The sequence below is a fragment of the Ailuropoda melanoleuca genome, chromosome 6, assembly GCF_002007445.2.
Source record: "Ailuropoda melanoleuca isolate Jingjing chromosome 6, ASM200744v2, whole genome shotgun sequence".
Taxonomy (NCBI): domain Eukaryota; kingdom Metazoa; phylum Chordata; class Mammalia; order Carnivora; family Ursidae; genus Ailuropoda; species Ailuropoda melanoleuca.
This window is the reverse complement of record NC_048223.1, coordinates 88,021,277-88,038,456: the sequence shown is the minus strand read 5'-3', so window position 1 is coordinate 88,038,456 and position 17,180 is coordinate 88,021,277. Positions and strand designations below refer to the sequence as shown.

The following is a 17,180-nucleotide window of genomic DNA, read 5'->3' as shown; positions in this document are numbered from 1 at the left end:
TTTTTTTTTTTTTTTTTTTTTTTTTTTTTTTTTTTTTTTTTTTTTTTTTTTTTTTTTCGGCTCCCCACAGCGCTCCAGCCCCCGACCCAGCCCCCAAGTACTTCCTCATTGCCCCACCCCCTCGGTCCCCGTTGTCCAGCACCACACCCCTCACCGAGGTCCACAGGTCCTCCGGCGACCCCCTTCCTCACGGCCCCGCCCCATGTCCTTCGTCATCCTGGACCCGCCCTTCACAAACTTCCGGCTTCCGACCCCACCCTCAAGACCCCATTGCTCTAGGGCCACCCACCCTGGGACACAAGGCCGGGTCCCTCATAGTCCCGCCCCTACGTGCCCCAGTTCTCCAAGCCCTGAACCCCACAGTCCCATCCTTCCAGCTCCACTCTCCCAGACTCCAAGACGACCTTGCTCCTTTGAGCTTCGACTCCACGGCCCCTCCACACTGCCAGCCTTGTCCCCAGAGCCCTCCACCCAGCCCCCACGGGCCCAACCTGGGAGACGCCATCTCCAGAATTGCGTCCCTAGACCCGTCCCCAAAGCCTGTATTCTCCCACCCTTTCCCCCACCCATGTCCGTATCCCCACCTTTGTCCCCCAACCCAACCCCACTCCCAGTCATTCAATCACCAGCTTGTCCCCATGGACCCCAACAGCTGGCATGCACAATGACCGTGAGAGGGTGGGCCAACCCCATCTGAGCCGGCACCCCATCCCACTGCTTCCTGTAGCCCCCAAAATGCCCTCCCTCAATCCCTTTCTGCAACAGGACTCCAGGAAGAGTCCAGGCCCTGGGGAATTCCTGGTCAGGCGCCCTTTCCCCCTACATCCCCCAATCTCTGACAGCCACTGGCCTGGCTAGGGGTTCACAGAGGTGCAAGAGGCAGCCACTCACACGGGCCTGCCCTCGGCCCCTTCAGCTCTCCAGAGGTTCCTGCCACCCATCCCAAAGGCTTCATTCTAAGAAGAACGTGTCCCATCTCTGGGCCCCAGTCTCTAAGAACTGGGTCCCAATGTTGACTCTAGATCTGGAAACCCCTGATTTGCTTGCCTAACCTTTTGTTGAGGGGTCTACACCCCTCTGGTCCAGTGCCCCCAGAAGGTAATGCCTCTCTGCTCCTCCTCCAGTTTGGGAAGACCTCAAAGCCCAGCCTCACCTCTCCAGCCTCTCCCAGGCCTGCTCCGAGGCCAGAGCATCAGGAGAGGGTCAGCAGAAATCCCCTCAGCCCTTGGAGCAAGGTGGAGAGTGGAAAGCCCAGGCAGGGATGTGAACCATTCACCCTTCCCCCAGCCCCTAGCCTGGCACCTAGCCCAGAGCAGGAGTGTGCAGCATTAGGCAGCAGGTGTGGCTGGTACCTCACACCCAGCCACCCCCACCTCACCACCTCGTATGTTCTCTGCATGCAGGGACCCCCCCACCCCAGCCTTAGTATTCCTGTCTGTAGCTCTGAACCTCCCCTCATCAGATTATCTCATAGACCAAAGGTGACAAGAGATACCTGTCACACACAGCATTTGGGGCCTGAAGGTCATGACCTCACACTTCCCCACCTGACTTTTAACACAGGCATCCCTGCCTCCCTGTTCCCACCCCCTCCAGCCTGGGATCCTGCAGCTTAGGGCCTGGCTGGAAGCCTTGGCCCTACTTCCTCTGCCCCTCCTGCCATGGTCAGTTACAGCTTCAAGTTGGGGTTCACTCACTGGTTGAGTGGGGCGGTTCTGCTTGGGAAGAGTCAGACTGCCCTAAGCACCCCTTTCCAGTGGGGTCTTCAAGGACTCACCCAGACGGCTATGGAGGGGGTGGTGAGCACTGGAGGGTAATAGGATGTCCAAGTGGAGACCCCAGGCCCTGTCCTCCCACCACACACAGCTTGCCAGGGGGATCCTGCCCAAAGGGGCCAAATGGGAGATTGTTTGCTGAGGCCACCAACCCACTCCTGCTCCTGCCTAGCAATTAGGGCCCCTTCTTTCACATCTCAGGAATCTTCCTCATATTCCCTTTTTAGGGAAGTCACCTGAGCCCCAAGAAGGGATAAGCTACCTGGGGTTACACTGAGAGTTGGTGCCAGTCCCCAGGGCTCCCAGGTCCGAGTCATATGAGAGCCCTCTGAGAACCTCAACGCCATGTTTCAGGGAGGTGGCTTGGAGTTCGGTGTCCACCTGCAGAGGCAGCCTGGCTGGACCTGCCACTGGGGTCTCTGAGCATCACCCTGGCCTTGGCACCTTGGCCAGCTGGTCCTCTTCTTCCAACTGTGGTTTGGCAGAGAAGTTTCTCTGTCTGTGGAGGCTGCCCAGGGCGAGCCAGGATGGAGAGTCAGCCATCAGTTGCCATCCTAACTCCCCCGCATATTCACTTGCTCTGCGATCGCACGCCCAGGAAAACTGTTCACGTCTCTGGGCTTCGGCTTCCTCATCTGCTCAGTGACAGTAATTATACCTGCCTCCCAGGCTGTGGGGAAAATGGGGCTTGCGAAAGTGTTCTGCAGAGTGTTCTTGCTGCTATCAGTCATTTGATCAAGTATTTATCGAGCTCCTCCTGTGTGAGGTTCTGGAACTAAAAGCTAGGACCTCCTGGTGTGGGGCAGGAGTTGAGTTTGTTGACTGCTTAGGAGGGGGGAGGCTCTGGTTTAGGACCCCATGGGCTAAGTGCCACTTCCTGCGACTCAGAATCTGCCAGAAGAGGAGCAAGCATGGTGTGCTCAGGAGTTCAGTCGGGGCATGCTGGGACACCAGGTGGAGAGGCGAGTTGCACATCTAGAACTTTCCCGGAAGGTCTGGCCTTCATGGGCACAGGGGTCGCTGAAGTCACAGGAGTAAGTAAGGTCTTCAGGGAGAGTATAGCAAAGACAGCCCAGGACCCAGCTATAAGTAACCAACCAGGTGGCAAAGGACTGAGAAGAAGCAGCCAGAAAGGAAAAAGGGAAACTGGGACATTGCTGGGACTCGGGGCGCTTGGGGCAAGCAGCTTCAGCATGGCGCTGGAGGCAGAACCCACAGGAGAGCACTGAGGGAGGAGTCAGAGGGGAGAATCGAAGACAGCAAATGTGCACACAACTCTTTTAAGCAGGACCCTAAAGGGAAGAATAAAGAAAGGGGTCACTTGGGAAGGGACGTGGAGTCAAGAGAGATTCGGGGCATTTGGTTCTGGTTTTTTGGTTGGCTTTTTAATATGCTGCATCATGGACTAGGAGTCCTTGATTTCAAGCTACAGAGAACCCGGGTTAAGTTAGGCAGGAAGGGAGTGTGTCGGAAGACTGGGGGAAGCTCAGAAAGGAAGCTGATGTGGAGAGCTAACCTTGCTCCTCCAAGATGGGAGCCAGGAGAATCCAGACCTCAGCAGAGGGAGCCACTCCCCAGCCTTGCCCTGTCACTGCCACAGAAGGAAGGATTCTGGTTTTTTCTCCTTTGTGTTGTGTTCAAGATTCAAAGTCTCAGGGAAGCAGGAGCCTATCTGGGTAGGTTATGGCCACACGCCTTCTGTCCTTGGACAGTTGAGGAATATCTGGCTGAGGAGATCACTAGGAGTACCCACGGCCTCCCAGGACATTTTTCCCAGAGGGAGGAACGGAGGCCAAGAGGCCAGACACAGACAGATCTGCTGCATGTTGTAGCAAATTGAGTGTACCTGACAGTGGGGGAAAGGAGCCATAGACAGGAAGTGGATGAAGGGTTGGAAAGAGTGGGAACCACTGCTGGCGTAAGGTCCCCATGGGCTGGGGCCCAGAACATGCGAAGCAGGAGTGGGGGCAGCTCCTCTGTGTAACTGGAAATCAAGAAGAAATGACAGGGGTAGCACCTAGGTAGGCTGAAATTTATGTTTGATGGTTTCTCTTTTCTCCGTGAAATAAAAGGCAAGCTGTTGTGCTGAGACAGAAAGGAGAAGACGGAAAGGTTGGAGGGGTGAGGAGAGCAGAGGAGGTTTGAAATGGTCATTTCAGAGGCGTGCCTGGGTGGCTCAGTCAGTTAAGTGGCTGACTCTTGATTTCAGGTCAGGTCATGATCTCAGGGGTGTGGATCAAGCCCTTCGTCGGGCTCCGTGCTGGGCATGGAGTCTGTTTAAGATTCTCTCTCTCCCTCTCCTTCTGCCCCGCCCCCCAATCGCTAAAAAGTATAAACGAAAAGAAATAGTCATTGCAGAGAGGGGAAGAGCCTCTGTTGGCCAAAGAAATGCAGTAGAAGATTGCCAAGCAGTATTGGGGTCCAAACGAGATTCATGACCAGCAATAATATCCCCCGGAAAGAATCATCAAAGAAAAACAAGTTCTAATTAGGACTCACAGTTGCAAGAGAGAAAAAGAGAGTCAAAGACCACAGCATTCTGGATGCTGGTGGCTGGGAGGATGCGGCTGAGCTGGCTGGCCCTTCTGCCATTGGCAGTTAAGTCATAGGCTTACCAAGAGTCAGCCGAGCTTCTATCGAAGTTACTTACTCCCACTGTACATGTTGTAATTATGCAATTACATGAATAATTAAATCTAATTTAATTACATAGTGCATGAACTGGTGGAATATGCATAGAAAAAGAAAGTTCTGTTCCTAGGAAGACTAGGTTAAATGCTTTGGAATGTGAATCACAAAACCTGCTGTAAGTCAAGTGTGGGAACGGCAACTCGAAAAAGATTAGGAGGAAAATCATAACAATCTAGAAAATTTCTGAATCAGATTGCTTCCCAGCTGTCGTAAAGTTAACTGATTTGCTTCCGAACCAATCATTTATCAGACCTGAACGCTGGATAAGAGGGCTAATACTGTATAGTTTAGGCAAATGAGGGACTGTTTTGAATCCAGCTTCAGGAAATCACTAAAGCCAAAAACTCAAATGATGTGGACAGGACTCTGTCTCACTTGCTCCTTCCCTCTGATTCCCTCTGGGTTAGTTTCTCACATAGACGCTCTCCTTTGAAATAAGGTTGCTGGCAGCCCCAAATCTATATCCTCACATCTCTGGATCCACAAACCAAATCTCACTGACCCTGCCTGACGACCCTGGGCCAGAGTGAAAGAGCTCTTGGGCTGGCCCTCCTCTGTCACGTGCTCTTCCCAGGACGGTGGGGACACTGTCCTATGACTGGCATCCCCTCCAGGGTCACGGAGAGTAGTGGCCAGGCAAGACGCTGTTGCCAGACTAAAGGGAAAGCGACACTGAGCTGGCCCAAAGCACAGATGACCACAGGCAACAGCACCTCTGGGAGGCTCAGAAAAGGAGACGCTGAAAGTTCCAATGTGTCAGGATGTCATCAATGCCTAAGGAAGGGAGCACTTTGACGAAGTTGGACAGTGTCTGTTTTTCAGACAAGAAAACCCTGGAGTGTGAGAGGGAGGGGGGAGTTTATCCAGGAATACCTATCACCTATTACCACGTCAGTTTCATCCACAGACATTTTACTGGGTCCCTGTTAAGTGCCAGCCGTACACTCGGAGCTGGGAATGCGGGCGGCATCAGAGATGCCTTGATCTCAGAGCCTGTGCGATGGGGCATTCAGGGACAGCAGTGACAAACACACACAGAGACAATTAGATCAGAGTGATGGAAGGACATAGAAGGGGCTGGAGCACACAGAGGAGAGGCCCTGTGGTAGACACCTGCTCCTTTTTAGCTCCCCACAATCCACACCGCCCCCTTCATTTAGGGGATCACACCCATACAGAGACTGCCAGTTATCCCCCAATACTCATTCTCCCCTTCTATAGGCCTAGAACTCCCCTCACTGAGAGCATGCCTGCCCAGAGCAGAGACCACCTTTCCCAGACACCGTGCAGCGAGGCACACTGTGTGCCCAGGCTCTGCCTGGTGACATGTTAGCAGAAGTGATACATGCATTTTCTAGCTGGGCCGCTCAGAAGGCGTGTGCCTCGTTCTTTCCTTCTCCCTGCTTGGCATGAAGTCAATATTGCTAGGCAATGTTGGGGCCCAAGCAAGATTTGTGAGCAACAATAATACCTCCCAGATAGAATGATCAAGGAAAAACGTGTTTTAATTAGGATTTACAGTTGCAAGAGAGAAAGAGAAAGTCAGAGGCACAGCATTCTGGATGCTGGTGGCCGGGAGGATGCACTCCAGCTGGCGGGGACTTCTGCTCTCAGCAGTCGAGCTAACTGGAGTTAAGCCAGTCTGTACCATTCAGATGAGGGCAAGACCCCAGGGGTGTCAGAGCAACAGGATAGAGGGGGCCTAAATCCCAAGGCTACACAGTTGTCTAGCCACCCTGGATTATTTATGACTGAGTTTTGAGTGAAAGGGAAAATAACCTGGAGTCTACTTGGGCCTCTCTTATGGGAGGAAAGCCTGTATAGGAATTCATACAGAATTGTGTACCTGCAAGAGAGGTAGGACAGGTAACAAAACTTAAAATAGGTTCTCAACACACAAATATTGTAGGCCGGGGAGTCGGGGACCCTTGCTGTGCCATGCGAAAGCGGTTGATAAGCTGCTTCCCACAGTACCCTGCAAAGGCGTCTGGAGCTGGAGGAAAGTGAGTGACTATTTCAGAATGCTCGTGTTCTCTGGCTGCTTCTTGCCACTCTCAGCAAAGTCCTCCGTGAGCCAGCCGAGAGCTCTCGCCAGCACGCAGGCAGCGATGAGAGGGACAGCCAGCAAGCCAGCAGAAGCCCTCTGTCTGCGATGTTTCAGGGCTGAAAACTCCAATGCTTCTGTACTGCAGACCGAAGCACGTACAGAAGATGGTTTTGAAGAGGTAGCATTGGCAGGAGACAAGACTATGGACACTAGTCTTTCTCAAGCACTGTCAACGAAGAGTTCTCCCCCCGACAGCGACGGTCAGCTCAACGGCGAAGACCAGGCCCAGGATATTGCCTTCCAATCTGAGCTGAATGTCTTCACTGGCCTCAAGTTCAGAGGGAGGTGATCAGGGATAGCAGACAGGCTGCTGGATGAAAGACCAGAGTTTTTAGGCTAAAATATGAAATATGTGCCCGTGAGAAGAGCTGGGAGCAAATAGGCAGAAAGCCAAGTAAGATTCTGGGGATGTGTATGTTACCAAAGAAAGCCTGAGCCCAGCCAGCACAAAGCCTTCATGGCTGACTCCTTGGGACACCCAGCCTCCACGGGGTGATGCATGGAGCTGTTGAATTACTCTATGGTACACCTGAATATAAACCGTATGTTAACTCACGGAATTGAAATGAAACATAAAAGAAAAAACAACTAACCTCTTGCCACCAAACCCATGCCAGCAGGAAGCAGGCTGCCTAACTGTACCGCCCCAGGACAGGTGCACCTTCAATGCCAGCTTTGGATTTGGCCACGGAAGGTAGTAGACAAAGAGGGGACCACCAGGGCCGGGAGGGACAGTCCTAGAGAAAGGGCTGTCATCCAAGGAATTGGCTCCACACCCTGGGAATCGTCACAGTTTCTACCTAGCAGGATTTGGTGATGGCGGCCAACCAGTGGTTTCGGGGGGTTCCCATTTTTCCTTAATGTGGACAGGGGTTCCTACTGTGTTATCCTATTCCTATCAACTGTCGTAGATGGGGTATGTGGGACAGCTTGCATAAGAGTTCACAGGACGCTGCACCATAAAGAACCACATCCAGCCCTGACCCTGAGGGAGAGGGCGTTCCGAGCTTTGAAGAATAGGGCACACAGACGTTTGGTTGACCCAAGGAATAGACTGGGGTAGAGACTGCTAACGGCCCCCTCGTGGTCATGATCTCCTTATATGTTTAAAGATTCTCTGCTTTTTATCTGGGGACATGGAAACCCAAGGGGGTGAGGGGAGGGGAAGCTACATTTCCTGGAAGCTATGTTTGGCCAAGTAATGGACCAGTAGGGCTGAAGTGGGGAGAGGCGATGTCTTTAACCAGAAGCAGAGGGAGCCCTTGTCTTCTCTCTTTTCTGTTTCCACTGGCTGGCTGGTAGAAATAGTGGAGAGTCTCAAGCCACACAAATGCACAATACCTATGAACAGTGAATAAGCAAGAGAGGAAGGAATCTGGGCTCAGGCTGCTTACCCGAAGACAGGTGAGAGAGAAAGGAACTTCTGTCTTTCTTACGCCAACCTTATTTGAAGTCTCTCTTCCAGCAGTTCAACCTATATTCTAAAGATTACTCACCCTTTCCTTTACGCCCACGTGCTTTGGGTGTGTCTCAGGGGAGGAGCACACGACTAGGCCCAGGCCAATCACTTGCGTCACCTTACCCCGGCCCCAGAGATTGTTCAGGATAAGCATGTGTCCCACTTAGAGCCAGTGACACGCAATAAAGAATTTCTCTGGGAGTCCGAAGAAAGAAAGTCACTCTTTTCCCTAAGGAGATGCGCGGACTGAAGCCACCATCTTACACAAAGCCTGATGCTGGAGCCAGCCCAGAGGCTGACAAGGTGAAGATGTGAAGAGAAGCAAGGTCCCAGGGACGTCATCTGAGCCTTGAATGCCGTGTGGGCTAAGGCGGGTCTCATTCTTTGACTTCTCAACTGCGGAAGCCAATAATTACCCTTTTGTGTAAACTAGTTTGGGTTAAATTTTCCATCCCTCGCTACCGAAAGTGGCCTCGGTGACAGTCTTCAGCCAAGACTGGGAATATCATGGAGGCGGCATGGAAGGCAGATACCTGAGTTCCATCTTACAAGGCAAGTCAGAGACCACCTGAAGCTTGCTTGGGAAGACATGAATTTGTTATAAGGATGCATGTGTATTTGAACTGGAATTGGAAAGTTCTCAGGAACTAGCTAGACAGATCCAGACATAGCCATTGCCGCATCACTTCCTTCCTGGAGCCTGGGAGCACCTTCTTCCTCCAGACGGTCCTCTGTGCTACACTTGCTACCAACTAGCGCCCTCTACTGACGCAGAGTTTCTGTTGTTTGGATACCTTGACTTATCAAGGCCCCAGCTCCTCCTGGTGGCATCACTTAATGCAAATTCTCACTTCTGCTGCCTCACTCTTACCATTTTTCCCAACTCCCAGTTCAAACAAGAGAAATCTGATAGACATAGGTCATCTTTAGTGCCAAAGGAAAGCACGAGTCCTGGCCAGCTCTTGGATTCAGCACCTGGGTCAGGAGGTTCCTCCCACCCAATGGTCACATGGTCTAAAGCATGTCCATCTGCTGGTTGTCCCCCCTGCTAGGGCTGTGGGCATGACAGGTACCACTACTGATGTGTTTGCATGTCTACACAAAAATATTATATTAGCCAGTACTTTTTTGACTTCGAAAGTCAGAAGCCCAACTCAAATTGGCTAAACCACCCCAAGGACATTGCTTGGACTCTTGTAAGTCAAGAGTCCAAGGCACTCAGGTTTGGCTAGATCTAGGTGCCAGGGATATCATCAGGACCTGGCACCTCTCCAACTCTTTTAGGCAAACTTCCCATACATAGTTGTCCCTCAGCAGCTCCTGGATTTTATCCTCACATCTATAAGTCCATGGAAAAGAATTTAAAGAGTTGAGAACAACACCAAGTTATTGTATTAGCTATTATTGTTGTTATCACTCCCTACAGTTCCCCTAAATGTGAGGTTTGAGTTCCAGTAGACTAATGTGAGTCACTGCTCGGCTCTTAACCCGTCACTGTAGCCTGAGAAATGTGACGCTCTGACCGACCAGTTCTGGATCAAGTCGAACTCTGGAGTTAAGAAGTTATCCCGCCTAATCACGTAGTCTGAGATTAAGGAAGAACACGTGGGTTTTATCTCTAGAAGAAGCAATCAATTCTGGACAGGCAAAAACAAAAGATATCCACTATAATCTGCACTTGGCTGCCAACATCCACACATATCCTTCCTCCCATAAACGTACTTGTGAAATTATCCTTGCCTAAAATAATGCAATCATACCATATGCCGCCAAACCCTCTCACACCAACGGTCACAGGAGAAAACAGGGTCTAGATTCTCAATCAGTTGCTGCATCCAGGTCCCGTTCCAGAATCTCTGGGTGCTGTGTGGTCCTTCCAGAGAGCGCAGAAGGAACTGCACCAAGTGAAGCTCTAAGAACCTAGAGAGCAGGACCTAATGGGTGCTCTCCTTCAAGTGCCACCGTTGGGGTTAATAAATTCCGATCAGTTTCCAGTTCATCTGGATTTTTCCACTAGATTCAAGTTTCCGACTGAGAGCATAGGATTGGCCTAATATGCATCCCGCACCCACCCCTTGACCAGAGGAGAACAGGGCAGAGAGCCTCTGATGGAAGAGGGAACCTGGTTTCTGTTACTGTAAGAAGGAAGCAAGGACACAGGGCTAACATGGCAAATCCTCACTGTATGTACTTCTACAGCTTGACAAAGTGATAGAGACCCTGCCAGTGGGTGGCTGGCTGGCTCAGTGGGCTCAGATGGCCCCTCCGGATATGCAACTCTCTCTAATGCCTAGGAAACTGTGGCGTCACAATTCTTACCATGAGGCCACTCACAGCTTAGTCTGGGGGATCTGGACACTGTGCTAATTCGGACCTAAGTCTTGGCTCCTCACTGGTCCAATCATAACATTGCCTGCGGACCAAATGGGGGGGCTGCTAATTGCCTACCTGTGTCAGGAGAGGGCAGACTATGCTGCAGTTGCGAGCTTCACGAAAGTATCAGTGGCTTAAATGAACGAAGGCCAATTCTCACTCTCACTTCATGCAGATCCTAGACTGGCAAGAGGGCTCTGACTCTCTCGGGAACCCAGGCGACTGGAGGTTCTTCGACACATGCTGTTGCAATCAGCACCTTGATGGAAAAGAAGGTGGAGAATTAGGCACCAACTCTTACAGCTTCCACCAGAAAGTGATACGTGTCACTTCTGTTCCTATTTCATTGGCCAAAGTAAATCACACATCCATATCTAAGCCCAAGGGGGCTTCATTCCTCCTGCATGAAAAGAGGAAAGTCAGGCACACGCTGCACTGATGAGAACCACTACCCAATTTCTCTTTCTTCTTCTTTCCTAAAAGAGTCACAATTTTGCCCAGGATGACAGTGTACCCAGCCAGATGTACCTTTCCAGACTTCCTTGTAACTAGAACTAGCCACATGACCTTGTTCTGACCAGTGAGATGCAGAAGGGAGCCACTGGCAAGGAAAGCTGATGTGATGCCTGGAGATGTAGCAGCCATACTGTGAGCATAAGGACAGAAGCTACACGATAAGGAAGGCAAAGGAAGAGGATGAGGAAGCCTGAGATCTTGATGAAATCCCTGAGTCTCTGCCTTGTCCAGGGCTGCCAATCCATAGGCTGCTTGTTACAGGAGAACAATAAACCCCTAACTCTTTCATCCACTGATAGTAGGGCCATTTGGTATTTGCATTCCTTACTATTTACCCTCACTGCTGTTTAAAGTTTCTCAAAACTTCAGTTTTGTTCGGTTAAAGACTGTACATTCAGTCTTTAACATACAGACGATTCATGGTTCAGTGGAAAGAACATGGGCTTTGGATCACTCAACGCAGGCTTCACATCTAGGGTTTACCAATTTCCAGCTACGTGTCCTTGAGTGGATAACAAAAGACATATAATTAAGGCTCTTTCAGCCTTGGTTTCCTCATCTGTAAAATGGGAATAAAAATCCTGCGACACAGCCAGCCATGTCCCTTATTCACCTCCCACTGCAAGACTGAAAAGGTTAGATGCCCGCTTTCTTGGTCCCCCTTGAAAGCAGCATGGCTGTGTGTGGGTCTAGCCAGTGGTGTATAAGAGTCAATGTGCTAGGAGCGTTCTGATGAAAGGAGAGAAGTGAGTGAGGACCATGTTCCCTTCCTTCTTTTCCTGCCTTTGGACTTGGAGCTAGAGGACATCACATATGGTGCTATAGTAACTATCCTGCAACTTTAAGGGGTACGTACCTGCTAAGAGTAGAAAGACACGAGGAGCCTGGGTCTTGGATGGTAACTTTCAGCTGCCAAACCAAATCTGAAGCCCTCTCACTACAGATTTCTTCTTAATCCCATATTTCGCCGATCCTAAAATCCACATGCTTCTTTACATTTAACACCTCTAAAATCAAGTCACATCTCACAGCTGATTAGACAGTAAAGAACTATTTCATAGTCGACAGCATTTTTTCTGATGCAAGAAAAGTGGCACGATACTGGTACATTTTACAATCAATAGCATCTTAGAGTTACTGAAATATGAAAATAAATCTCCTTATGGTTTAAGTCACATTAAGTCAGGTTTTCTGTACACTGTAGCCAAAAGAGCTTCTAACCGGGAAAAACGTCTCCTATAGATGGTGGTTGTGAAGAATGAATGAGTGTATAATATGTAAGCAAAGTACTTTACGTAAACTATTTTTAAAGGGAAGGTATTTCGTTAGGGCCTCAATATCTAGTTATATAAACTATTTGTCCAACTGTAAACACACACACAACCCCTAAGACAGGTATATGTCTAAAAAAGAAGTCCAGGGTAAACACTGAGTTACAAGTCTGGACCACAGAGGTCTCAAAACAGGTGGCAATCTTGTATCATTTGAAACTTTTAAACTTTTTACAAATGGGAATTTGTTGTCTCACCTAGGTGAAAAGTCTGGTGATGTTCTGGCTTCCGATGTGGTCTGATTCAGCTGCCACTAGGACCCAGTGACTCTCTCCCTCAGTCGCTGGGCACTAACTGCTCCCAGTAGATTCTGTTCTCGGTCAGGCTCTTTTCTCCTGCAAGATTCCCTGGTGAGATTCAAAGCCCTCCAGGAGGCCTCTGGCCCAGCACTGTTAGGAAAATTGGTGTTGCCTGTCATTGGCCCTGGGGGGTCCCTGTGTCTGTGTCTCCCTGAAGCCATCACTGCCGCCGGAGAGGGAGCTTCAGGGGAATCCCAAACTCCCAAACTCCAGCAGACACAAACCAGCTCTCGGGGAGGTCTTGTTCAGGCTCAGGGTCTCTGGGCTTGAGGGAGCTACGGCTACTCCCCCTGCTCCCCGTGGTGGGGATCCCCAACTCAGCTCCAACCCTTGCCAAAGTCCTCGCTCTCCTCCACCCGCTCAGCTTTGTCTTTCCTCCAGTGGGCCAGCTGTGCGGCTGGTTGGCCGCCACCTTTGACAAGCTGCGTCTCTGCCCATCACCTCTCTTTGGAGTTGGATGGCTAACTTCTTCGCGTCTTAGCCAAAACATCAATTTAACACCTTGATACATTAAAAGAAAAAAAATTTTTTAAAGCATTTCCCAGCAGCCCACTGAAAGATGTCCTCACGTGTCTCACTGGCTAGAACACTGCCACATGGCCACCCGGAGCTGCGAGGAAGCCTAGTCCAGTCAGAATCTGGCAGAGGGGGCCAAGAGCACCATGCGTGCACGGCCCAGACCGTTCCGATTCATCCCTGGGCCCCAGCGCACTGCCACCCCGACAACGTCTGGGTTCTGCGGTGAGCAACAAAGCTGGAGGGGGTGCAGGTGAGCATCGGGGTAGGGGTGGGGGCTGAGGGATAAATTAGCTGCTGCCGGCCACAGCAGCCCTGACTGATAAGACCCGCCCCGGAGTGGCCAGTGATCCTGGGGATAGCTGTGGGGCCAGAGATGACAACTCAGAAGTGACAAGCCTTGCCTCCATCCCTGACTTCTGCGCTGAGGGGCTGGTCAGGAGACCCGGAGCTAGAACAACTGATGTCAAGACCAACCAGTCACTTCCTAGCTCAGAGGCCTCGGGCAACTCGTCACGTCCGAGTCCCTCACTTTCCACCTGACTGAGATAGGAATGAGCTTCACAGAGCTGGCCTGCCCATCCATGGCCTGCCTCAGTGAACAATTAATTAAGACTCTTAATTGCAAGTGACAGAAATTACCTCATACTGGCTTAAGAAAAAAAAATTTTATTTAATTTATTGAACCATCTGGGGAGAGATGGCTGCCGGCACGGCAGGGCCTTGGGTCAGACAGCATCGTGAGGCTCCCGCTCTGTGCTCTGGTACCAGCTTTGTCTCACACACCCTCCTCCACACGAGTGCCCCCAGCCACCCCCAGCCACCCCAGATGTAGCTGCTTCCACTCTACCCGGCCTGAGAAAAAGGGAGTGTCCACAAAAATTGATTCCACCAAAATTCCAGGGTTGAACTGTCGCCAGGGAATGAAGCACACAGCGTGGCCTGGCCTGGGCCATGTGCGAGGCCCCAGAACAGGGGTGACATGGGCAAAGGGAAGAGACGGTCTTCCATCAGCTACCATGAGGGCAAGGAGGGGAGAGAGTAATTCCCGAGGAAGACAAGGCAGGCTATTGCTGCCAGTAGAGAGAAAGGCTGCCAAGCAGGGGCAGGAAGAAGGGAGAGCCAGGCAGGGCAGCAGAGAAAACTCCTGGGAGGCAGGCACGAGCCATGGGCTCTGGGCTTCCTCCTGGGACTCTGAGTGGTTGCCCACAGGACCTATTTGGAGGCAGCATGGTGGAGCAGGGGACAAGCAGGGAGCTTCTGACCATATGAGGAAAGATACTTCCTCTGAGCTCCTCAAAAGTAGGAAAGTAAGGCCAACCTAGCAGAACCAGAGAAAATATAGGTTGCTTCCCCATCTCACAGAGAGGGACCTGGGCTGACCAGGGTGGAATTTACATAACGGTGAGAAACACGGTCTTCCACATGTTTCTTGGCGTGGCCTTTATCCTGCTCTGGTCTCTCTGTTCCTAGGTGATGAGAGATGACACTTCCTCAGACGGGCTGATTCTTAAGGTTAATTGAAAGTGGCCTTTCTCATGAATCATCCATCGCACTGAATTATTAATCACCTGCAGGCATTTGTAGGCCTTTAAACACTTGGACTTCCTGCAACCCTCCTTGGGAATGCTTTTGCCAATTGAAATATGACTTCCTTTTGGCCATGGAAAAGAGAAAGGCTGTCTGCTGCTGTTTCCAGATTTCCCAGCTCCCAGAGACCCAGGGAGGAAAAAGATCTGAAAACAGGAAGCTGGGCCAGAGCTGCAGCTCGACCTGGAGGCCACTGTTACATAAGCAGGCTACAGGTCAGCGGGCTCAGGGCCCCTGTGCGACTGTGGACAGAGGGGAGACTGACCACGGTGCCCGTGACTCCTGGCCTAGCTCATAGTCATCTCCACAGGCGTCTCCGAGGGACTTGCTGGGGCCCCTCAGCTGGCCAGTGGGGGGGTCCAGGGGCTGGGTCTAACTCCACCACTTACTGGGTCATCCGTGGAACTTCTTTGTCGGTTTCTCCAGCTGAAGGAGTGGTCCCAATTCTGCAGGGCTGGTACAACATAGGGTTCAACAGGTCATGTACACTGAAGCCTGCATCATGATGCCCAAAACAGAAAGAGCAGCCTCTGAAAGGTGAGCTCCCCCTGGCACCTGCTCTCATCTTCCAGTGGAGGAAAAAAGACTCAAAACTCAGTGGGTTGGCTGCATGTGTAAGGTGCGCGCAGGCCAAGCCAGCAATACGAGGGCAAGACCCAGCAGCTGGTCTCCAGGACAAGGCCAAAGCTGCTGGTGGGCCCCAAAGTATGGGCCCAGGATGTGTGCGATGCATGGACAACATTGGCAGAAGCCAGGGGGCAACTCCTTCTGCGGGTGCAAGCCTTTCACCCACCATTCAGCACAGCTTAGCCCCCGAGGCAGATAGTGGGACGGCTCCCTGCCTGCCTGAAGTCTTGGTCTGCTGGGGAGAATGAGGCGGGGTGATAGTCCCAGGCACTGAATGCTGCAGAGGGATGGGGGTGGGGGCATCCGGGTGAGTGAGAATGGGGAGGGGAGCCTGGAAGACATAGCAGAGGAGGGGGTCTAGGGTTGAATCTGAAGGGCAGAGAGGAAGTCGATGAAGTGCTCCAGGTTAGAGATGGCAGAGACCTGGGAGTTTTGGGTGGTGATGGAGTTAGACAGAGGAGGAAGAGCGGGCAGAAGCAGGCCATGCTTGGATGTGGGAAGTGAGAAAAGGAAACCAGGAAAGGAGCCAGGAGGCCTTGGAAAGGCACAGCATGGGGCTGGGGTGGTTGGGCAGCTCTGGACCTGACATTTCTGGACTGGTCATAAGGCATTCCCTTTTCTAGAAGCACCCACTCAAGCAGCTTAAAGCCAATCATGGAGATGGCTGGGTGTGGATGGGTGCCATGCCCCGTCAGGGGCGGTCAGGTCAGGCAGGGCAGATAGGGAGGGGGTCATGGCAGCTAAAAAGTTACCGCTCAAGGACTAAGTGGTCCTTGCTTGTTGCTTGGTCCCAGCTTGGGGCCCACTGAGAGCTTTAAGCAGCAGGAGGAAGGAGAAGGTAAGCCATCCCTCCCAGACGGCTGCAGGACACTGCAGCTCAAACCACGTCCACATCCTAATGTTTGGGACCTTGGAATGGGTTACCTCACATGGCAAAGGGGACCTTGCAGAAGTGATTAGGTAAAGATCTTGAGATGGGGCAATTATCCTGGATTATCTGGGCAGGCCCCACCTAATCACAGAGGTCCTTACAACAGGGAGGCAGAAAAGTTGATGTGAAAATGACAAGGATTGGGGTGCCTGGGTGGCTCAGTCAGTTGGGTGTCCAGCTCTTGATTTCAGGTCAGGTCGTGATCTCAGGGTTGTGAGATCAAACCCTGCATTGGGCTCTGTGCTCAGTGGGGAGTCTGCTTAAGATTCTTTCTCTCCCTCTGCCCCTNTTATCTGGGCAGGCCCCACCTAATCACAGATGTCCTTACAACAGGGAGGCAGAAAAGTTGATGTGAAAATGACAAGGATTGGGGTGCCTGGGTGGCTCAGTCAGTTGGGTGTCCAGCTCTTGATTTCAGGTCAGGTCGTGATCTCAGGGTTGTGAGATCAAACCCTGCATTGGGCTCTGTGCTCAGTGGGGAGTCTGCTTAAGATTCTTTCTCTCCCTCTGCCCCTCTCTCTGCTCATGCTCTCTCTCTAAAAATAAATAAATAATAAAAAAATAAAATGACAAGGATTCAGAGAGATTAGAAAATGCTGCTGAGGATACAAAATCAATGCCCAGAAATCAGTTGCATTTCTATACACGAATAACGAGACTGAAGAAAGAGAAATTAGGGAATCCATCCCATTTACAATAACACCAAAAACCATGCGTTACCTTGGAATTAACTTAACCAGAGACGTAAAGGACCTATATGCTAGAAACTATAGATCACTTTTGAAAGATATTGAGGAAGACATAAAAAGATGGAAAAATATTCCATGCTCATGGATTGGAAGAATTAACATAGTTAAAATGTCCATACTACCCAGAGCAATCTACACTTTCAATGCTATCCCGATCAAAATACCGAGGACATTTTTCAAAGAACTGGAACAAATAGTCCTTAAATTTGTATGGAA

At 51.1% G+C, this 17,180-nt stretch overlaps 1 protein-coding gene across 1 annotated transcript in view; it reads right to left on the bottom strand.

Moving 5' to 3' along the window:
* The window catches only part of GPRIN2 (G protein regulated inducer of neurite outgrowth 2), an 11,172-nt gene extending 10,949 nt beyond the window's left edge, over positions 1-223 (bottom strand). The window contains exon 1 of the mRNA XM_034662827.1: positions 155-223. The gene's annotated coding sequence lies outside the window, so the exon portion shown is untranslated. The remainder of the gene's footprint in view (positions 1-154) is intronic.
* Between the last annotated feature and the right edge of the window lie 16,957 nt (positions 224-17,180).